The sequence below is a fragment of the Protopterus annectens genome, chromosome 3.part1 (assembly GCF_019279795.1).
Source record: "Protopterus annectens isolate FY-2018-M chromosome 3.part1, PAN1.0, whole genome shotgun sequence".
NCBI lineage: Eukaryota > Metazoa > Chordata > Ceratodontiformes > Protopteridae > Protopterus > Protopterus annectens.
In genome coordinates, this window is record NC_056732.1 from 215804728 (window position 1) to 215828117 (window position 23390).

The window sequence follows — 23390 nt, forward strand, 5'->3', positions numbered from 1 at the left end:
CAAGGGAGACTCGACGACCGGATCCCTCCAAGGAAGGTCTCATGGAGGAAATCGGAGTCGAAGACGATGGAGCCGAAAGGGAAAGTATCGGCTCCGGCACACCCACGGTCAATGTTCCGAGAAACTCTGGCTCCGAACTCTGAAGGAAAGTCGGAGGAGGAATTTCAGGGGGATGAGGGATAGCGGTCGTCTGCTGAGACAGGCTATGGAGCATCTGGGCCAGTGCCTGTGACTTCAGCAGTCTACTTACCACCCTCTCCAAGTCATGGTCTGACAGCCTGGAAGACCTTGAAGATCGGCTCCGATGGCTCCGCTCTGAAAGTAGAGGAGATCCCGGAGCCGAGCGAATCGACTCCAGGGAAGGGGACCGAGATCTCTTCTTGGAAAGAGCCATCGGAGCCAAAGACCCTTCGGTTCCAGATGGAGCCGACAGCTTATCGGCACCAGTCCTGGTCAAGGATACGTCGGCTCCAGCCGGAGCCGACATCGACATAGGTGCAAGTGTCTTGGAGCCAGGCGGCACCGATACCACCACCTGAGAGACAGAAAAATCTGCTCCAGCAGGAGTCGATCTAGACTCCGAAGGAGTCGCAGCCACCACCGATGGCTTAGGAGCCACAGCCTGGGCTTTAGGTGGCTTAGAGGGCTTTGCCAACCCAGTCTTGGTCGGGGAACCCTCTGGCTTCAACAAGCCACGTAGAATTAAATTTCTACGTTCCTGCAGGACTCTCTGGCTGAAGGAGTGACAAACAGCACAGGAGTCCTGCAGGTGTAAAGGCCCCAGGCAGTACACACAAGAAGTGTGACCGTCTGTCAGAGACATTTTCTGACAGCACGAGTCACACTTCTTGAAGCCTGAGACCTTTACTTCTTTTAACATGGTATGCAAACACAAAAAACACACACACACACCAGTCACACAGTTAACTAATAAAGGTGGGGAAAACTGACTAAGACACACAGACTTCCTGACAGAAAAATAATAGAAGGGAGGCTTAAGGCCTGAAGGTAGGAAAACTATCCCTAATACAAATAGAAAGGTAATATAGGGCAAGATAGGTAGGTACTTAGTTAACTAACAGCTAAGAACAGGAAATAAGGAAAATGGAAATTTTCCTGACTGACTTTTAGTACAAAAATACTAGATTTTACCTGAGCTGGTAAAAGGAGACCTCTTCACGAAGCGGCAAACGAGATCTGGGGTAGTCACGCCTTGCATCATGGGATATAGGGTTGCTTCGTGCTGGTAAAATTAGCTCTCGAGCTTAGCAAGTGCCGAGTCGGAGCCGAGGATCGGCTCCGAACCCATCCAGCAAGAATGAAGGCGAGTTTGACAACTTAACATCTTGTAATTTAAATTATCTGACATTTTTTTTTTAATTTTTAAGACTAGATTTATATGCTTCGATATTGAAAGCAGATAAACATGAATTTGTATATAATTACAGATAAATATCCAAAATCACTGTTTTATGATTATTAATATTTCAAATGTTTAATTTATTCATATTAAGCAAGCATTAGTGTAGGGTTTTCTAATTTGTAATATAATTATCTAACCAATTACAGATGGCTTTAATAATTATTGCTTTTGCATAAGTATCTATACTCAGAAAATTAATACCTCCACAATTCCAAGGTCTGAAAAAATAAAACAATCTTCTTTTAATTTGATTCTTATTAGATAGTAATATACGGGATTTATTTATTTTTGGAAATAACTAATTAAAATGATATCTTCAAATGAAATACAAACTTGTTCCAAGAATTAAATTGGTTATTGTATATATGATTTTTTATAATGAAAATTTAAAGTCTCTTCAGTAGTTTTAATATATTAATCCCTAAATAAAAGTATATTAGTGGACTCTTTACCAGTTAAATGATTATCTGGATTTAGAGTTCTTTACCTATTAAAAAGAAAACAATTACATTTAGAGTTATTAAAATAAAGATTTGAGACAGATTTATATTTCTAACATGGACAGAGACTCACCTTTTTTAAGTGGAGAAAAGCAGCACCATCAAAGGGGTCACAGATGTACAAAGAGTTGTCATTTTCTTTTAAACACAGGACTTCTGTTTCATCTATAGTCTTCAAGTACTCTTCAGACTGAAATTCTGCTATAGCCTTAAGAGAGATAAAAATTGAAATGTATAACATGCAATTTTTTTGTTTGTTTAGTTTTCATTTCTGGCAAGTTGCAAGATAAACTAGAGTGTGGATAACACAAGTTAACATCTTTTGCATACGTGAGTACCAAATTCAAAAAGCGAACTTGAAGCTAGGTCTTACCTCCATTTCCAACATAGGCACACAGACAAAAAAGGTACAGTTGTGTACACTTACCATAAATGTAGATGTTCAAGTGTATTCACTGTTGCAGTCATTACATTTGGGTAATCTGCTGGCAGGTTGCCCTCAGTCAGCCTGATTAACGAAGTCTTGGGTCCTGCATCGGTTGCTGTCACTTCTTCCATAATGTCAGGTCGTCAGGGGTATAAAACATGCAGCCAATGCCATTACATCAGTTTTTCTTGCCCGAGATGTCAGGTGCCCTCCAAATGGGAAGCCAAATATTTAAGTAATTAAAAACACAAAATTATATATATATTTCCAAACTAAAGCAAATACACCAAAAAGGCTTTTAAGCAGAGTAAAGGAAAGTATAAGTATAGAAAGATTAAAAACAGGGGGTTGGAGGGAGGGTAACCAGGACTACAACAGTGAATACATTCAAACATCTACATTTATGGTAAGTGTACACAACTGTACTATGTTCTTCGTGTTTCACTGCTGTAGTCATTACATTTGGATAGATTCCCAAAGCTATGGTTGGGAGGATGGACTTGTACAGCATTAGGACCAGCTATAAGGCCCTGCAGGACAGCAGTGGCAAAGCCAGCTCTGGATTTAGAGAAGAGAGGTAAATAGTAATGTTTGGTGAATGTATGAACTGAGCTCCAGGTAGCAGCTTCTAGAATGTCTCTGGTAGGAACACCTCTGAGAAAAGCTGTAGAAGCAGATGCAGCCCTAGTGGAATGAGATCTGATCCCCTGGGGGATAGTTTTACCATGGTGCATATAGCAGAAACTAATACAATGGTTTAGCAATTTGGAAATAGTCTGCTTTGAAATAGCCTTTCCCTCTGCCCCAAAATCTAAGCTGTCTGTGCACATCCAATGAATGCAGAATCCACTCCCCCTTGTTCTGTGGATTGGGAAAGAAAGTTGGCAAATTAATGGTTTGATTAAGAGCCACACTGGATACCACCTTAGGCATGAAGAATGGATTGGTCCTGACAGACACCCTGTCCGCATGAAAAATAATGAAAGGCTCCACCGCCATAAGAGCATGTAATTCGGAAATCCTTCTAGTTGAAGTGACTGCTAAAAGGAAAGCTGTTTTCCAAGAGAGAAATTTTAAGTCTGCAGTAGCAGTTGGCTCGAAAGGAGGAATAGTACATTTTTCCAATACAAAGTGGAGGTCTCAGGCAGGGGTTGGAGCTCTCCTGGGTGGTCTTAAGTTTTTGGCCCCTCTGAGATACTGCTTTAGCAGAGGGTGAGAGAAGAGGGGAGGCTCTGTGTTGTAATGAGCTGAAATGGCTGAGGCATGGATTTTTATGGAAGAAAAGGACAGGCCCTTGTAAAGCATCTCAGTTAAGTATTGTAAAATCTGAGGAATATTGGGCACTGCTGTGCTTATCCCTTGTGATTGATTGCAGACAAAATCTTTTCCATTTGTCAGCATAAGATTTTCTAGTACTAGGCCTTCTTGCCTCCAAAATGACATCCATCACAGGTTTGCTGAGGGATGCTAAGGGCGAATTTAGGTGATCAGCCACTCTGCAAGATTTAAAGTTTGGAGCTGAGTGTGCAGAATTTGGTTGTTCTGCTGAAACAGTAAGTAAGGTGTCTGAGGCAGGTGCCACGGTGGAAGGTGCGACACATTGCGCAGGAGTGGGTACCAGTGTTGGTGAGGCCAGTCTGGAGGAATCATTTTTGGTTTGTCCTGTTTGCCTCTGCTCTCCAAAGTTCTACTAAAAGTCAGAGGGGGAAAAGCATAGACTAATAGGTTTTTCCAGCTGAATGATAGAGCATCCACTTTCCAGGCTTTTTTGTGATAAATTCTTGTGCAGAATTTGTCCAACTGATAGTTCAGGGGTGAGGCAAAAAGATCTATGTCTGGACTCCCCACTTGCGTGTTAACATGTCGAAAATCCATGGTTCCAGTTTCCATTCATGTGGGTCCATGAGATTTCTGCTTAGTTTGTCTGCCAGAGTATTCAGATTTTCCTGGCAGGAATTGAGCTTGTAGCTGTATTTGATAGGTCAAGGCCGTGTTCCACAATGCCATGTCTGGCTTAACAGGAGCTGGAGGCAAGGAGTCAGGAGTAAGACTGGACTGTGAAAAAATATCATCTACAATGTCTAACACAGGTGGAATAGCAAGGGGCCTGTGCTGATGTAGTAAAAGGAAGTCTCTAAGCCTTTTCTTAGATTCAGAATAATCTTGGCTCTCCCACTGGAAATGCTCCCTCATGGTATGCAGAGTTTCCCCAAAAGAATAATCCTCAGGAAGAGAGGCTGAAGGGATAGATTCTTCAGCATCAGAATCCTCATAGGGAGGAAGAGAGTATTCCTGATCAGAAGAGGAATCAGATGAAATGGAAATCTGATCTGAAGATTCATATTCTGTCTCTTGCCTAGGCCTTTTATCAGGAGGGGGATGGGAACCCCTGATCAAAGTAATTAGGTCTTCGGCCATTTTGAGCATCTGTTTTTTAGGCATGGAGGCCTGTCCATGAGGCTGTTGTACTTGTTTCTTTGTCTTTAAAGGTGCTTTAGTCCTTGCCTTTGAAGTTGAAGTCGTTTTTACACATAATTGTGTTGGCCTGAAAACACCCTCAGAAGCTGATGCCTGCTCAGAGGCTCCAGACCCATCTGAGGGAATAGTTTCTGAGGTTCCAATACCTTGAGTTGACTCCACATGGGAGTCGGTAGTGGCCTGCGGCTCTAAAGTAGCAGGCCTCGGCGCCTGCAAAAGCGCCTCAGAGAACCGGCGAGCCGGTGACTGGCTTAGAAGAAGCCTCTTCGTCAGTTTTGGACCTCGGATGCTTGCCCTTTTCTTTTTCTTTGTGTTTCTTGTGAATTGCGGTAGTCGGATGGCTATCCGACGACATTGTGTAATTAAATCTTCTGCCAAAATAGTGAAATGCAAAATCGTACCGACGCTTAATAGTGCGTTGGTTAAATCTAGCACAGAACCGACAATTAGCAACGTTGTGGTCAGGGCCTAGGCAAGGAATACAGTAGGAATGAAAGTCCTTATGAGGTATTTGCTTCCCACAAGAAATACAATTATTAACCTTTTCTGACATTGGTCTGGAGCAAGAAAAAAGCTTCCCCAACAGGGTACTTAGCTTTTAATGAAGACTTCGGATCTGAAATTCGAACATGAAAATCTCAGGAGTCGGCCAACCGGCACTTGCGAAATGCTTTTGCATCGGGCACTGCGAGGCAAGAAAGACTGGAGAAAATGTCGTCGACTGCATCTTTTATACCCCTTGGGCACTGACGTCAGGAAGGAGGAGACGGCAACCGACGCCGGACCTAGACTTTGGAATTCAGGCCAACTGCGGGTAGCCTGCCAGCAGGCTAACCCAATTGTAATGACTGCAACAGTGAAACACGATGAACATCTGTGGTGTTGTCTGTCTTTATCATTAATTGTCCTGGATGAAGGTAGTCCTTGAAGGCTGTCAGTGCATTCTGTACAGCTAGCATCTCTTTTTGATTGATATGAAGGTGCATTTGATTTGGGCTCCATTTGCCCTGAATGCACTTCCCTGCCAGATGAGCCCCCCAAGCATAGTCTGATGCATCTGTAGTTAGAGTTTGGGCGGCAGGGGGTGGAGTGAATGTCAGTCCCTTGTTTTGGTGGCAGGCCTCTACCTACCATAGGAACTCTAGTTGCAGGCAAGGTACGATAGGAATCATTGTTTCCAGGCTGTGACAGTGCTGACTCCATAAACTTTTTAAGTACCAATGAAGTTTCCTCATATGAAGTCTTGCATACGGAATTAGAAGAATGCAGGAGGCCAAGGCTTGCAGAATTTGTCTTGCAGATAGCAGGGTTTTTGTGGCCACCTGTTTGAAGTAAGTTGCCAAATGAATTTGCTTTTCTGGCGTAAGGTAAGCCATCTGGGCAGTTGTACTCAAGCTTGCACCCAGGAATGTAATTTTTTGAGAGGGTACCAGTTGTGATTTCTTTTCGTTTATTGTGTACCTTAGCCAAGTTAGAACCCTTTTTACAAATGCCAGATGTTTTAGAAGAATGTCCCTGTTTTCTACCTGAATTAGACAATCATCCAGATATGGATATATTTGAATATTTCTTTGTCTGCAAAATGCAATTACTGGAGCCAGGCACTTTGTGAAGACCCTGGGCGCAGTAGATAAGCCAAAGGGCAGTGCAGAGAACTGGTAATGCAAGTAGCCTGTTTTGAAGCGAATGTATCTTCTGCAAGATTCCCTGATTGGGATATGCAGGTAAGTCTCCTTCAAGTCTAGAGTTACCCACCAGGCATCTTTGCCTAGCATAGGAAGTAACTGTTGAAGAGTCAGCATCTTGAATTTTGGAATGTCCAGAAATGTGTTTAGAGTAGATAAGTCCAGAATTGGACTCCATGATTTGTCTTTTCTGGGTACCAGGAAAAGTCTTTAATAGAAACCTTGTCCCTTCTCTTCTGGTACCAGCTGAAAAGCCACCATGTTCATGAGGGACAGTACTTGTTTCTGGGCTTCAGCCCACTGATTTGGGGAAAGGTCTGGCTATCCATTTGGGATTGGCAACGTGTGGAAATGAAATCTGTATCCCTGGGATACTATATTTAAACCCCATTTGTCCTGGGTTATAAGTTGCCAGTTTCTTGCATGAAGTACCAGTTTTCCCCCCAAAGGGGCGGCCAAAAGGTAAGTGCTTGGTAAGTGTAAAGGGAAGTCATTGAGACTGCTTAGCATAGGGAGGTGCCTTGTTGTTTCCAGATTTGGAGGAGGAGGCACCCCATTGTTTTGTTCTAAAAGTCCCTTGTGACTGAAACCTGGAGCTGTTGGAATGTCTGGGTTTGACTTGAGTGGCTCTCGAAGGAACTGGAAAGGACCAGTTCTTAGTAGGCCAGTGCCTACTAAATCTTGGAGGTTGAACTTGTAAGAAATCTTTCACAGTTTGCATAGATTTAGCTTCATCTTCCATCTTTTTTAAAACTTCTTCAGCCTTACTACCAAAGAGACGGTCCTGTTGTAAAGGAGCATCCAACAATTTTGCTTTAACATGATCAGGCAAAGATTGCTCTTTGAGCCAAGCATGCCTTCTTAGCACAGACCCAGTTACAGCAGCCCTGCAAGAGGCCTCCATAGAATCAAAACCACAATGCAAAGCATGTTTTCCAACTTGTTCAACTGAATGCAATAAATCCTATAAATCTTTATTTTCCACACAGTCAGAAATTAACATCATTTTTAGTTTAAGCAGTCCCATGATATGCTGTTGATATTTAAGCATATGAAATTGACAGTTTAAAGCCCTGATTGCCAAGGTTGCAGAAGTGTAAACCTTCTTACCCCATCTATCCAGCACCCTGGAATCCCTATCAGAAGGGGTAGGATTTTTAGCAGTAGACGCCTTAATGCCCTTGGGACCCTGAGAAATGGTTTCAGAATCTGCAGTAGGATTTTTGAAAAGGAATTTGTGGGAGTCAGGAACCCTGTATCTGTCTGGCTTACAAGGAACCGGAGGCAGAGAATCAGGAGCCATACTAGATTCTGAAAAAACATCATCAACAATGTCTAGAACAGGAGGTATAGCCAAAGACCTATGCTGAAGAAGAAGAAAATCCCTAAGCCTTTTTTTAGATTCAGAGAAATCCTGACTTTCCCAGTGGAAATGTTCCCTTAAAGTATGTAAAGTTTCCCCAAAAGAAAAATCCTCAGAGGGAGAAGCAGAAAATGGAATCTTCTGCATCAGAGTTCTCATAAGTTTGTACAGACAAATCCTGTTCATTACAAGAGTCAGAAGAAATAGAATCCTATTCAGAAGATTCATAATCAATGTCTTGCCTAGGCCTCTTAGAAGGGGGGTGGGGGTGTTGGCTACCCCTGATCAGAGTAACTAAATCTTCGGCCATCTTGATCATCTGTTTTTTAGGCATAGGGGCCTGCACATGTGGCCCAGGCGTCATTTTTTTAAGACATAAATTTTGATTTTGGCCTTAGTTTTGAAGATGGCGTCGGTCTAATATACAAATCTGTAGGCCTAAAAACACCCTCAGAAGCCGGTGCCTGCACAGTGGCTCTGGACCCATCTAAGGTAGAGACATCCGTGGGTTCCATAATTGAAGCATCTTGCGGCTTAGCAGATTCAGAATGGGTCTCAGTAGAGGCCTGCGAATCAGAAGTAGCGGGTATCAGGGGCTGCGAAAGCACCTCACTGAGTACAGGCAAACTGGCGACTGGCTTAGGAGAATCATTGTCGTCAGGTTTGGACCTCAACGTCCTGTCTCTGTCTTTCTTTGCATTTTTTTAGGTATTCCGGTAGTCGGATTGCTAACCGACATTTCTGTATAATTAAATCGTGAGCCAAAATATTTAAAAGCAAAAATATACTGACGTTTAATAGTGCGTTGATTAAATTTAGCACAAAACCGACAGCAAGGTATGTTGTGGTCAGGGCCTAGGCAAGGAATACAGTACAAATAAAAATCCTTATGTGGTATTTGCTTCCCACAAGTAATGCAATTATTAACTTTTACTGACATCGGTAAGAAGCAAGAGAAAGTTTCCCCAATGGGGTACTTAGCTTTTTATTTGAAGACTTCGGTTCTGAAACTCAAAAACAAATATTTCAGGAGTCAGCTGACCGGCACTTGCGAACTGCTTCTGCTTCGGGCATCGCGCGGAAAGAGAGACTGATGTAATGGCATCGGCTGAATGTTTTATACCCCTGACGACCTGACATCATGGAAGAAGGGACAGCAACTGAAGCAGGACCAAAGACTTTTTTAATCAGGCTGACTGAGGGCAACCTGCCAGCAGATTACCCAAATGTAATGACTGCAACAGTGAAACACGAAGAACATCAAAAAAAAAAAAAAAAACTCAAGGTATATTCTACTATCATTACACTGCTGATGTTGGACATTAACAATTTTTTTATGTACTTTACAATCATTTTATTTTTTTCATTTACATCTACTTGTATTTACCCACTGATACAGTAAGGACAAACTGCTCTTCATGAATCCAAAGCATGTAAAACAATATAAAATTCACAGCAAAACAAGTTAAGGCAAGATATGCAGTTGTAATTTAAAAAAAGGTTGCTTGATATAAAGATAAATTAGCAGAAACTAGTCTAAACCCCTTTAGTCACCACTTACATTTTTTTCTACAAATGATAGCTCTCAGAAATGAAAGTTATGTACTTACAATAACAATACATCTGTAAGAAGGTTCATCTTTGGCAACCTTTAGGACTGATGGACCTCTTCCTATCAAATGCAAATATAACATCTTCAGTAATCTTTAGGAAAGGCTTCCATACCTAATCCTCCTGGGTGGCCACCTTCACAGGAATACAACACTGGCTGCAGAAGTAGCCATTGCTCAAGCTGAATAAGCCCTGGGAATTGCCAGAAGAGGTTTTCCACATTTTTGTGACAGAATCTATGCATTTTGCTAGCCACCTGGACAGTGTACACAATTAAATGTTTCTACACAGATGAGGTTCTGTCCACATAAAACATAAGCTGAATGTGGAAATCCATACAATGAAGTATGTCTTAGCCACCATCAAAATACTCGGGGGGGGGGGGGTACACACATCCAAGTAACGCAATGGTTAATTAAATTTAACTATCCAACAATTCTGGACGTAATAGATGAGTTAGTCCTAACAGATGCCATCTCCTTGTGCAAAACTAAACAATGAGGCCTGCCATAAACAGCCTGCAACTTGAAATTCTCTTACCTGAAATACTGGCTACTGAGAGGACAATAATTTCACATCAGCAGAGGCTATTAGTTCAAAGGGCTTTACAACTCATTTGGAAAACAAGAGAAGCAAAGTTAAAAGAAAAAATGTTGGAAAATTGTCATCAAATGGATTTTGATAGAGTTAAATACTTCTGAAAGGTAAGACAGGACCAAGGATGTAGAACAGAAACAGTGCCTATGCTTTTATTTCTTGTTCAAAGAGAAAAGGTCCATTTGCCCAGTAAGCTTTCTGGGTAGATGATCTTTGAAGGGAAACAATGATAAAAAAAAAATCACTCCAAAACAAAAAAAAAAAAAAAAAAAGCATCTCTGACCGTCATCATCAGTGGATGATGGTCTGAGTGTGGGTCGCCTAAAGGGTGAAACAGCAGCATCCTGAAGGAATGCAGTTAGATGATTTTCATAAAGAGGAAGGAACGGAAGACAACCAGGTCAGTCAGTGTCTAATGGAGGCTAATAAATGATGCTAGCTTCAAGAGGTTTTCATTCTGAATGAGCTTTGTCATCAGAAGACATGGAGGAAAAAGTGCAAAGGACTCCATTTAAATGTGCGTGAGCTACATATTGTCTGGTCTGAACTCCAAGAGAAAGAATAAGGAGAAAGTAATTGGGACACTGTTAACTGAGACACAAAGAGGTCACATACAGGAGATCCCCAGAAATGAAATATTCTGTATGCAAAAGACTGCTTTAAAGGCGACTCAGAGTTCATAGGGTAATAGACGTTCTGTAAAAGAACTGGACTCTTCAGGGAACTGCATTGTCACCAAGAATCAGTGAAAGTTGACAATCCATTATCACACCACCAGCTCTTCTCAGAGAAATACACAGAAGTGCACGCCTCACTGATTGTGAATTTAACATATTGCATCCATACTGTCCATCTGGATGGAAAAAAATCCCTTTGGGACAGAGTACTGAAAGGCCATGGGTGGAATGAAGAAAGTACAGTTGTGTACACTTACCATAAATGTAGATGCTAGAGTGTACTCACTATTGCAGTCAGTACATTTGGGTTATCTGCTTGCAGGTATCCCTCAGCCAGCCTGATTATCAGTCTTAGGTCCTGCGTCGGTTGCTCTCTCTTCTTCTATAACGTCAGGTAGTCAGGAGTTTAAAGCATGCAGCCGATGCCATTACATCAGTTTTTCTTGCCCTAGATGTCAGGCACCCCCATAATGGGAAGCAATTATATACAAGGTTACACCTCCAACAAAAAGCAAATACACCAGAAAGCTTAAATACAGTAAAGAAGAGAGGTATAGCCAATAGAAGTCAAGGGGCTGGAGGGAGGATAACCAGTACTGCAACAGTGAATACACTCGAACATCTACATTTATGGTTAGTGTACACAAAGTACAGTTTTGTACCTACCATAAATGTAGATGTTCGAGTGTTCACCCTGCTGCAGTCATCACACTTGGGTCATCCTGTCGTCAGGCGGTCCCGCAGTCGGCCGGATTTCCAAAGTCTTGGTCCAACGTTGGTTGCTGTCGCCTCATCCCTGACGTCAGTGCCCCAGGGGTACATATATTGCAACCAACGCCATTTTCTTCAGTTTTTCTTACCCCAGATGTCAGGTGCCCCCAAAAAGGTGATCCAAATTAGTATCAAAAGGTGGGAACACTGTACAAACACAAAATCTCTTCAGCTATAAGCAAATACATCAGACAGGCATAGCAAAGATTTAGCCAGTAGATCAGAGGGGTTGGAGGGAGGGTAACCTGGACTGCAGCAGGGTGAACACTCGAACATCTACATTTATGGTAAGTACAAAACTGTACTATGTTCATCGTGTTACCCTGCTGCAGTCATCACACTTGGGTTGAGTCCCAAAGCTAAGGTAGGGTGGAGGCATCATAGAGGGTTAGTGGAGGCAATGAGGCCCTGCAGAACTGCAGTGGCAAAGCCTGCCCTGGATTTAGAATAAAGAGGTAAGTGATAGTGTTTGGTGAAGGTGTGTACAGAACTCCAAGTAGCAGCTTCTAAAATTTCCTTGGTAGGAACCCCCCTGAGAAAAGCAGTAGAGGTAGCTGTTGCCCTGGTAGAGTGGGATCTAATGGTAGGAGGAACTGGTTTCCCATGATGGGTATAGCAGAATCGTATGCAATGGCCTATCCATTTAGAAATGGTTTGCTTGGATATGGCCCTCCCTTGAGAAGCTGTAGCATAGGAAACAAAGAGCTGGGTCTGTTTTTCTGAAAGCCTTAGTTTTATCCAAGTAGTAACAAAGTTGCCTGTGAATGTCCAAGGAATGCAGGAGTATCTCACCTTTGTTCTGTGGATTGGGGAAGAAAGTGGGTAGGTGGATGGTTTGATTTAAAGCTACACTGGAAACCACCTTAGGCATGAAGGAAGGATTAGTTCGTACAGAAACACTGTCTTGATGGAAAATGAGGAAAGGTTCCACTGCCATAAGTGCCTGTAATTCTGAGACTCTCCTAGCAGAAGTTATTGCCAGGAGCAGGGCAGTCTTCCAGGATAAGAACTGAAGGTCTGCAGAAAAAGCTGGTTCAAAGGGAGGTAGCGTTAGTTTTTCCAGAACAAAGTTGAGGTCCCATGTTGGTGTAGGGGCTCTTCTAGGTGGTCTAATGTTTTTTGCCCCTCTGAGGAACTGCCTTAGTAGAGGATTGGAAAATAAAGGTGGATTAGTGTCGTAGTGAGCTGAAATAGCTGAAGCATGGATTTTAATAGAGGAGAGGGAAAGTCCTTTATGCAACATCTCAGTTAAATACTGCAGAATGTGAGGCATATGAGGCTGAGTTGTGTCTTGGCCTTTAGCTTGGTTCCAAGCACAAAACCTTTTCTATTTGTCCGAGTAAGCCTTCCTGGTGCTTGGCCTCCTGGCCTCTAGAATAACATCCAGTACTGCTTGTGAAAGAGGGGCTGGTGGGATGTTTAATTGATTTGCCATGCAGCCAGGTTTAAGGTTTTGATCTGGCTGTGTAGAATCTGCTTGTCTTCCTGCGTGAGTAAATGAGGAATTTGAGGTAATATCCATGGTGGGTTGTGAGCCATATTCTTCAATAGCGGGTACCAGTGCTGGCGTGGCCAGTCTGGGGCTATGAGAATCAGTCGGGGTTTCTCCTTTTTGACCTTCAAAAGAACCTTTGTGAGAAGAGGTAATGGAGGAAAGGCATATGCTGTCAGGTTTTTCCAACTGAAGGAGAGAGCGTCCACTTTCCAAGCTTGATGGTGGAATGTCCTTGTACAAAATTTTGTCAGCTGGTAGTTTTGAGGACTGGCAAACAGGTCTATATTTGGTTGACCCCATCTGTGAGTTATCATTGTAAATATTTGTGGGTCTAGCTTCCACTCGTGGCGATCTTTGATGTTTCTGCTTAGGTCGTCTGCCAATGTGTTTTTCTGTCCTGGCAGGAATTGAGCCTGTAACTGGACTTGGTAGGCCAGAGCTGTGTTCCATAAGATTATTGCTTGCCTGCAAAGAGGGTAGGAATGTGTGCCCCCTTGTTTGTTTATGTACCACATTACTGTGGTGTTGTCCGTCTTTATTGCAAATTGTCCTGGCTGTAGTAGATCCTTGAAGGCTGTCAGAGCTTTCTGTACAGCTAGCATCTCTTTTTGGTTTATGTGCAGTTTTCTTTGTTCTGCAGTCCATAGGCCTTGAATGCATTGCCCTGCCATGTGTGCCCCCCAAGCATAGTCTGAAGCATCTGTTGTGACAGTTTGCCTGGGAGAGGGGCAAGATGAAAGGCTGACCCTTGTTGAGGTGACATGCCTGTGCCCACCATAGAAATTCCTGTTGAAGGCAGGGAATGAGAGATATCACTGTGTCAAAGCTGTGGCTGTGTTGAGACCATACGCTTTTTAGGTACCACTGTAATTTCCTCATATGCAGTTTTGCAAATGGTATTATCAGAATGCAAGATGCTATGAAGCCCAAAGCCTGCAGAATTTTTCTTGCAGTTAATTGGGTCTTTGTTGCCATTGTCTTGAAATATTGAGTCAGTTGTAATTGCTTGTCTGGTGTAAGATAAGCCTTCTGGGCCGTTGTGTCCAAGCTGGCACCGAGGAATGCCATTTTTTGTGAGGGTACTAGTTTTGACTTCCTTTCGTTTACTGTGTACCCCAGACAATTTAGTAGATGCTTCACAAAAGCCAGATGTTGTAAGAGAATGTCTTTTCTTTCAGCTTGGATGAGGCAGTCGTCAAGATATGGATATACTTGAATTCCTTTGTCTGCAGTATGCAATTACTGGTGCCAGGCATTTTGTGAATACTCTGGGCGCAGTAGATAAGCCAAAGGGCAGTGCAGAGAATTGATAATGGGTTGAACCTGCAATGAAATGGAGGTATCTTCTGCAACTTTGTCTGATAGGGACATGCAGGTATGCCTCCTTGAGGTCCAATGTTACCAGCCATGCTTCCTTGCCCAACATGGGAAGTAGCTGCTGTAGTGTTAGCATCTTGTATTTGGGAACTTGTAAGTAAGTGTTTAGAACTGAAAGGTCCAGAATTGGTCAACAAGCATTTTCTTTCCTGGGTACTAGGAAGAGTCTTGAATAAAATCCTTGGCCTTGCTCTTGAGTTGGTACCCTTTGAATGGCTCTCATGGCCATGAGAGCTGTAATTTGTTTTTGAGCCTCTGCCCTTTGATTTTGTGGCAGGTTTGGCATTCCTCTTTTTAGTGGCAAGGTGTGAAAGTAGAATCTGTATCCTCGTAAAATTATGTCTAGGACCCATTTGTCCTTTGTGACCATGTGCCAGTTGTCTGCAAATAGTGCTAGTTTTCCCCCCAAGGGGGCTGACAAAAGAGCTTTGTTTGGCCAGCTGAGATGCAAGTCACTGAGTTTGCCTTCTGGTGGGTTGAGACCTGTCTTCTCCTCCCTTCTGGGTTGGAGTGCCCCATTGGCGAGGCTTATACTGAGCTTGTGGTTGTCCTCTGCCCCTTGGGCGCCTGTATTTACCCCTCTGAGGCCTGAAAGTGGCTGGAAAGGACCATTTTTTTGTTGGCCAGTTTCTGCTGAAGCGAGGGGGTTGTACTTGTAGAAAATCTTGAACTGTCTGCATTGATTTCGCCTTATCTTCCATTTTCTTTAAAACTTCTTCTGCTTTAACACCAAAACGGACATCCTGCTGTAAGGGAGCATCTAATAGTTTTGCTTTAACATGATCAGGCAGACTTTGTTCTTTTAACCAGGCATGCCTATGTATAACTGATCCAGTGACAGCTGCTCTGCAGGAGGCCTCTAAAGAATCAAACCCACATTGTAAGGTATGTTTGCCCACCTGCTCGGTGGCATGCAACAAATCCTGTACTACTTTCATTTCAGATTGTTGAGGTAAGGTGGTTATCTTTTGTTTTAACTGAGAAATCAGAAATTGCTGATACTTAAGCATATGGAACTGACAGTTTAGTGCTCTCATAGCTAAAGTGGCTGAGGTATAAACCTTTGTCCCCCATCTGTCTAGTGCTCTCGAATCCCTTTCAGAAGGTACTGGATTTTTAGCCATGGAAGCCTTAGCCCCCTTGGGACCCTGGGAGATAGTCTCTGGGTCAGCTACTGGGCTTTTGTAAAGGAATTTGTGGGAATCAGGCACTCTGTAGTATCTGTCCGGCTTGGCTGGGGCAGGAGGTAGAGAGTCAGGGTTGAAACTGGATTCTAAGTAGACATCATCCACAATGTCCAAAACAGGAGGTATGGCTAGAGGTCTGTGTTGGGGGAGTAAAAGAAACTCTCTCAGCCTTTTCTTGGAATCAGAGTAATCCTGACCTTCCCAGTGAAAATGTTCCCTCATAGTGTGTAAAGTTTCCCCAAAAGAGTAATCTTCTGGAGGGGAAGCTGAGGGAATAGATTCCTCAGCATCAGAATCTTCATAAGGAGAGAAGGAATAGTCTTGGTCCTCAGAGGAATCCGAAGAAACAGACAGCTGTTCAGAGGAAGCAGAATCTTCCTCTTGTCTAGGCCTTTTGTCAGGAGGAGGCTGTGAATCCCTGATAAGAGAAATCAAACCTTCTGCCGTTTTGAGCATCTGTTTCTTAGGCATAGGGCCTTGAACAGGAGACTGAAGTGAAGCCTTTTTCGATTTAGGAGTCTTCGACTTGGAAAACGTTTTGACTGTAAGAGTCGTCTGTCTGAAAACGCCTTCAGAAACCAATGGCATTTCAGAAGTACCGACGTCCTTGGAAGGTAAATCGTCGGTAGGGCCTGAAGTAAAAGGCTGCGTCAGTCTAGTACATTCCGACAAAATATCTGTAGCGGTCTCGGGTTCCAGAACTGCGGTAGTCAGAGGCTGCATCGGAGCCTCACTGATAACCGGAGAACCGGAGACCGGATCAACCGAGGCCTCGGAATCGGGCTTAGGCCTGGGCTGTCGGTCCTTGTCCCTGTGTTTTTTGTGCACGCCGGTAGTCGGTAACTCCGATGGCATGTTATAGTTAAATTTTCTACCAAAAAAGTGTCGTGGAAATCAAATCATCTTTTAATAGTACGTTTATTAAATCTAGCACAAAAACGACAAGAAGTGACGTCGTGATCAGGGCCTAGGCAAGGTATGCAATAAGAATGAAAATCTTTGAGGTATTTGCTTCCCACAAGAAATACAATTGTTAACTTTTTCTGACATCGGTCTGAGGCAAGAAAAGTTTTCCCAACGGGGTACTTAGCTTTATAGAAGACTTCAGTCTGAAATTCGAATTCGAAAATCTCAGGAGTCGGCCGACCGGCAATTGTGAACTGCTTCTGCTTCGGGCACCACGCGGCAAGAAAGACTGGAGAAAATGGTGGTTACAATATATGTAACCCCTGGCACACTGACGTCAGGGATGAGGAAACAGCAACCGACGTCGGACCAAGACTTTGGAAATCCGGCCGACTGCGGGACCGCCTGACGACAGGATAACCCAAGTGTGATGACTGCAGCAGGGTAACATGATGAACATCTGTACTATGTTCTTCGTGTTTCACTGTTACAGTCATTACATTTGGGTAGATTCCCAAAGCTAAGGAAGGGAGAAAACAGTTAAAGAGCATTAGGACCAGCTATTAGGCCCTGCAAGACTGCAGTGGCAAAACCAGCTCTGGATTTAGAAAAAATAGGCAAGTGGTAATGCTTGGTGAAGGTATTAACAGAACTCCAGGTAGCAGCTTCTAGGATGTCCTGGGTAGGAACACCTCTGAGAAAGGCTGTTGAAGTAGATGCAGCCCTGGTGGAATTTGATCTTATCCCCTGTGGGGTAAGTTTTCCATGGTGCTTATAGCAGAAAGGAATGTAATGGCCTATCCAATTAGAAATGGTTTGCTTTGAAATGGCCTTCCCCTCTGCCCCTGCAGCAAAGGCAACTAGCAGCTGTTCAGTTTTCCTGAGAGGCTTAGTCCTGTCCAAACAAAATCAAAGTTGTCTGTGCACGTACAAAGTGTGCAGTATTCGTTCTCCTTTGTTTTGTGGATTAGAAAAGATGGTTGGCAAATGAATGGACTGATTAAGGGCCACACTGGATACCACCTTGGGCATAAAGGAAGGATTGGTCCCGAGGGACATCCTTTCTGCATGGAGGATGATGAAGGGCTCCTCTGCTATGAGGGTCTGTAATTCAGACACTCTTCTTGCTGAAGTGATGGCTAGAAGGAAGGTTGTTTTCCAAGAAAGGAATTTCAACTCTGCAGTTGCAGCTGGCTCAAAATGAGGTAGAGAGCTTTTCCAATACAAAGTTAAGGTCCCAGGCTGGGGTAGAGGCTCCCCTGGGTGGTCTTAAATTTTTGGCACCTCTGATGAATTGCTTCAGCAGGGGGTGAGAGAAGAGAGGTGGCTCAGTATTATAATGTGCTGAAATGGCTGAGGCATGAATTTTAATAGAAGAGAAGGAAAGGCCCTTGTGAAGCATCTATGTTAAGTATTGAAGAATATGCGGTAAGCTGGGCACGGTTGTGCCCATCCCCTGAGTTTGGCTCCAGGAACAGTATCTTTTCCACTTTTCAGCATAGAATTTTCTAGTACTAGGGTTCCTTGCCTCCAGAATGACCTCCAGCACTTGCTTACTGAGGAATGGTATTGGAGAGCTCAGGTAATTAGCCAGGCTGCAAGGTTCAGGGTTTGAAGCTGGGGGTGCAGAATCTGGCCCTCCTGCTGGGACAGCAGGGAAGGGGTCTGAGGCAAATGCCATGGTTCCAGAAGTGACATACTGCGCAAGAGAGGGTACCAGTGTTGGCGTAATGAGTATTGTCCTTAGCTTGTCCTGTTTGATCTTTAGTAGAACCTTCGAGAGGAGAGGCAGAGGGGGAAAGGCATATACTGAGAGGCTTTCCCAGGTGAAGGACAGGGCATCCACCTTCCAAGCTTGTCTGTGGGGAGTCCTTGTGCAGAATTTGTCAAATTGGTAGTGCTGAGGGGAGGCAAACAGGTCTATCTCTGGGCTCCCCCATTTGTTTATCAAAATGTTGAATATCTTTGGTTCCAGTTTCCACTCGTGTAGGTCCATGAGATGTCTGCTTAGGTCATCGGTCAGTGAATTTAGCTTGCCTGGCAGGAATTGAGCTTGTAGATGCACTTGGTAGCTCAAGGCTGTGTTCCACTAAGCCATGGCTAGTCTGCAGAGAGGGTATGAGTGGGTTCCCCCCTGCTTGTTTATGTACCACATAACAGTGGTGTTGTCTATCTTTACCAATAATTGTCCTGGAAGAATGTGGTCCTTGTAGGCTGTCAGAAAATTCTGTACAGCTAACATTTCTTTTTGACTGATATGCAGGTGCATTTGACTCTGGTTCCATTTGCCCTGAATGCACTGCCCTGCCAAGTGAGCCCCCCATGCATAGTCTGATACGTCTGCTGTTTGGGTTTAGGCGGCAGGGGGTAGAGTGAATGGCAGTCCCTTGTTGTGGTAGCAGGCCTTTGCCGACCAAAGGAACTCTGTCTTTATACAAGGAATGATAGGAATCATTGATTCCAGGTCCTGAGAATGTTGACACCATAGGCTTTTTAGATAACATTGTAGTTTCCTCATATGCAGTCTTGCATATGGAATTAGTAGGATGCAAGAGGCCATAAACCCCCAGGGCTTGCAGTATTTCCCTTGCAGATAGCTGGGTCTTTGTGGCCAGTAATGTGAATTAGCTGTCAAATAAACTTGTTTCTCTGGCGTGAGGTATGCCATCTGGGAAGTTGTGTTCAAGCTTGCTCCCAGGAATACAATTTGTTGGCAGGGTACTAGGTGAGATTTCTTTTCGTTTATGGTGTACCCCAGTGAGGTTAGCAGTTTCTTTACAAATGCCAGATGATTCAATAGTGTGTCCTGGCTTTCTGCCTGAATTAGACAGTCATCCAGGTATGGGTATATTTGAATATTTCTTTACCTGCAGAATGCAATGACTGGAGCTAGGCACTTTGTGAATACCCTGGGCACATTAGATAAGCCAAAGGGCAGTGCAGAGAATTGATAGTGCATGTAGCCTGCTCTGAAGCGTAGGTATTTTCTGCAAGATTCCTTTGTTGGGATGTGCAGTTAAGCTTCCTTTAAGTCCAATGTTGCCAACCAGGCATTTTTGCCTAGCATGGGAAGCAGCTGATGAAGAGTTAGCATTCTGAATTTTGGGATTAACAAAAAGGTGTTTAGGATAGACAGGTCCAGGATAGGACGCCATGAGTTGTCTTTTCTGGGTACCAGGTAAAGTACTGAGTAAAAACCTTGTCCCCATTCCTCTGTTGAGACAGGTTGAATAGCCCTGATACTTAGAAGAGAGAACCTGCAGTTGAGCCGCTGCCCACTGATTTGGGGATAGGTCTGGCCAACTGTTTGGGGTTGGTAAGGTGTGGAATCTGTATCCTTGGGAAACTATATTTAAAACCCATTTGTCTTGGGTAATGAGTGCCCGCACGCAGGGCGATCTTTCCTCCTAAAGGAGCAGTCAGTTGAGCAGGGCTTGAAAGGTTTAAGGTTAAGTCACTGTGACAGTTTACCATAGGGGGGTGTCTTACTACTTCCAGCTTTGGAAATGGGAGCCCCCCACTGCTTAGGCCTGTGAGTACCTTGAGACTATAGCCTAGGTGGCCTGCTGGTCCTGGGTTTGGACTGAGAAGGCCTGGAAGAGAGAGGAAAAGACCAATTCTTAGAAGGCCAATGCCTACTAAACCTGGGAGGCTGTACTTGCAGGAAATCTTTAACTGTTTGCATATATTTAGCTTCTTCCTCCATCTTTTTGAGCACCACTTTTGCTTTGTTGCCAAACAGGTGGTCTTGGTTTAATGGAGCATCCAGTAATTTAGCTTTAACATAATCTGGCAAAGTGTGCTCCTTAAGCCAAGCATGCCTTCAAAGAACAGACCTAGTGACAGCAGCCCTGCAAGATGCCTCTAAGGAGTCAAAACCACATTGCAACGTATGTTTACCAGCTTGTTTAGCAGAATGCATTAAATCCTGTAATTCTTTATTTTCGGCACAGTCAGGAATCAACATAATTTTCTGTTTAAGTAATCCAATAATATGCTGCTGATACTTTAACATATGAAACTGGCAGTTTAAGGCCCTAACGGCCAAAGTAGCAGAAGTATATACCTTCTTACCCCATCTGTCCAGAGCCCTGAAATTTCTATCAGAGGGGGTAGGGGTTTTGGCAGTAGTAGCCTTAATGCCTTTGGATCCCTGTGAAATGGTCTCTGGGTCTGCAGTAGGATTCTTAAAGCGGAACTTGTGAGAGTCAGGTACTCTGTAACACCTATAAGGATTCCTGGGAGCTGGAGGTAAAGTGTCTGGGGCCAGGCTAAATTCCAAGAAGGCATCACCTATAACGTCCAGTACAGGAGGGATAGCTAAAGGCCTGTGTTGAGGTAGGCATAAGAATTCCCTAAGTCTCATTTTGGAGTCAAAGTTATCCCGGCTTTCCCAGCGTAAATGCTCCCTAAGAGTGTGCAAAGTTTCACCAAAAGAGAAATCTTCTGGAGGGGAAGCAGAGGGAATGGAGTCCTCTGCATCAGAATCCTCATAGGTAGATAAGGGCAAATCCTGGTCATCAGAAGAAACAGAAATTTCAGAATCCTGATCAGAAGGAAAATCAGTTCTAGGTCTCTTAGAGGGAGAAGGCTGGCTTCCCCTAATTAGAGTAATAAGGTCTTCAGCCATTCTCATCATTTGTTTTTTAGGCATATGGGTCTGGCCATGCAGTTTGGATGTCTGTTTTCTGGGCATGGATCAAGTTTTAGGCCTTGAAGAAGATGGTGCCCATTTGATATGCAAGTCAGTAGGCCTAAATACACCCTCAGATGCCGGTGCCTGCACAGAGGCTCCGGACCCATCCAATGTAGAGACATCTGCAGGTTCCATAATTGAAGAAGCATATCGTGGCATACTGGACTCCGAGTGGGTCTCAGTACAGGCCTGTGAATCTGAAATAATGGGCATCAGGGCCTGCAAAAGCGCCTCACTGAGTACCGGCGAACTGGCGACTAGCTTAACAGAAGAGTCGTCGGCAGCTTTGGACCTATGCGGTCTGTCTCTGTCTTTATCTTTATGTTTTTTCAGAATGTCAGTAGTCTGATGTCTTACTGAAGCCATTTCTGGATAATTAAACAGAGTACCGAAATAGTTTGATGTGAAAATGAACAGACGAATAGTTTGAGGATTAAATAAGGCACAAAAGCGACAGCGAGGGACGTCGTGGTCTGGGCCTAAGCAAGGAATGCAGTACAAATTAAAATCTTTATGAGGTATTTGCTTTCCACAAGGAATACAATTGTTAACTTTTACTGACATCTGTTTAGAGCAAGAAGGATCCCCAAAGGGGTAATTTGGCTTTTTTGAAGACTTTGGTTTTGAAACTCAAAAACGAAAAGTTCAGGAGTCGGCCAACCGGCACTTGCGAACTGCTTCTGCTTCAGGCACCACATGGCAAGAAAGACTGATGTAATGGCGTCGGCTGCATGCATTATACCCCTGACTACCTGACATCATGGAAGAAGAGACAGCAACCAACGCAGGACCCAAGACTTTTTATAATCAGGCCGGCTGAGGGCTATCTGCAAGCAGATAACCCAAATGCAATGACTGCAACAGTGAAACACAAAGAATATCAGATACTAGGGGAACTTTCTCCAAGTGTCCTGAAAGGACCCTAGAACTTTCTGAACAATATCTTCCAACTACTTCATTGATTCCTAGAATAGGATCTTTGAGGGGGTCGAAAAAAAAAACATATGCCCATCCTTCTTCATACCTGGAGAATGTGTCCTTCACTTTGGGGCCAAACAAAAAATTGCAATCAAAAGTAGCACTGATGAACGAAGACTTGAAGGGTTCCACAAATCACATAAGCGCATCCAGGCATGTCTTCTGATGTGAATGCCTGAACCCACTGCCTATGAGGCACCTTCAGCTGTATGCAAAATAAGCCTCATGGATGAACTCAAAACAGATTACAGGGTAGCCAAATGAGAAGTCACGGATGATTGGACCTCTGCAGAAATGGATCTGGAAAGGGTATTTGAGAGTTCTTTAAGCAAATCCCTCTGCAACCTAGTAAAATGTGCCAAATAATTCAGCGACCTTAGGGCGAAGGTCACTGAAGCATAGACACGCTTCTCAAACCATCCATCACCCCAAACTCCAGGTTACAGTTCCACTGTTCATTCACCTATTTGGCAAGTTCCTTTTTGGTGGCGGCTGCCATGACCACGGCATCAACGGGCACTCCTTTAACCCAAAACTCCTTCTCCAAAGGTGGTGCCAGAATCTTGTCCAGTCTTCTGGGTATGGGTTCAACTGTGCCTTGCCCGCCAAGACATCAAGTCAGTAAGCTCATCTGTGGGTGGAGTAATCCAGGAGGTAAGACTGGTCAGTACCGAAAGTCTCCAGGAATGCTGGCTCCTCAGATGAAGGGTTGCTGGGCATCCAACCACCTCTCTGCTTTAGGTTCTCAAGAAGGTCTTCAAATGATAAGTCTTCTGAAAGGGATCGTGGGGACCCTTCACCTTCACTGAAGTCCGTATCCTCCATGACTAACTGTTGTGGAGAATCCAAGTGCTTCCACTTCAACTACTTCCTAGGAACCTCTTCAGTGGGGTGTTCTGGGGAGGTATCAGAAGAAACTACTAACCTGCTGAGAAGCCTGGAGATCTCACACTGGCTGTCCCTGTGGTAAAGAATGATGAGGCTCTAAGCGCAGAGGCATCAGGGTACAAGGTTGTGGATTTAAGGGGGTTAGATCAGTCCATCCTGTTGGAGCAAAGAACACCCTTTTCAGAACCTTGAAGGTCGATCAGCCTGGAGAGAGAGAGAAAGACCCCAATCCCGAGAGGGCAAACTTCTGGACCACTGTCCTCCCATGCTCTGAAAGCAATCTCACAGAGGAGGAAGCCAGAGCCAAGCTATCCAGTGTCAAGGTTCCGAG

At 43.9% G+C, this 23390-nt stretch overlaps 1 long non-coding RNA gene across 1 annotated transcript in view; it reads right to left on the bottom strand.

Moving 5' to 3' along the window:
• Window positions 1-2000: 2000 nt before the first annotated feature.
• Window positions 2001-23390, bottom strand: part of LOC122798069 — a 252804-nt gene continuing 231414 nt past the window's right edge. The window contains exon 3 of the long non-coding RNA XR_006364213.1: window positions 2001-2131. This is a non-coding gene — a long non-coding RNA (uncharacterized LOC122798069). The remainder of the gene's footprint in view (window positions 2132-23390) is intronic.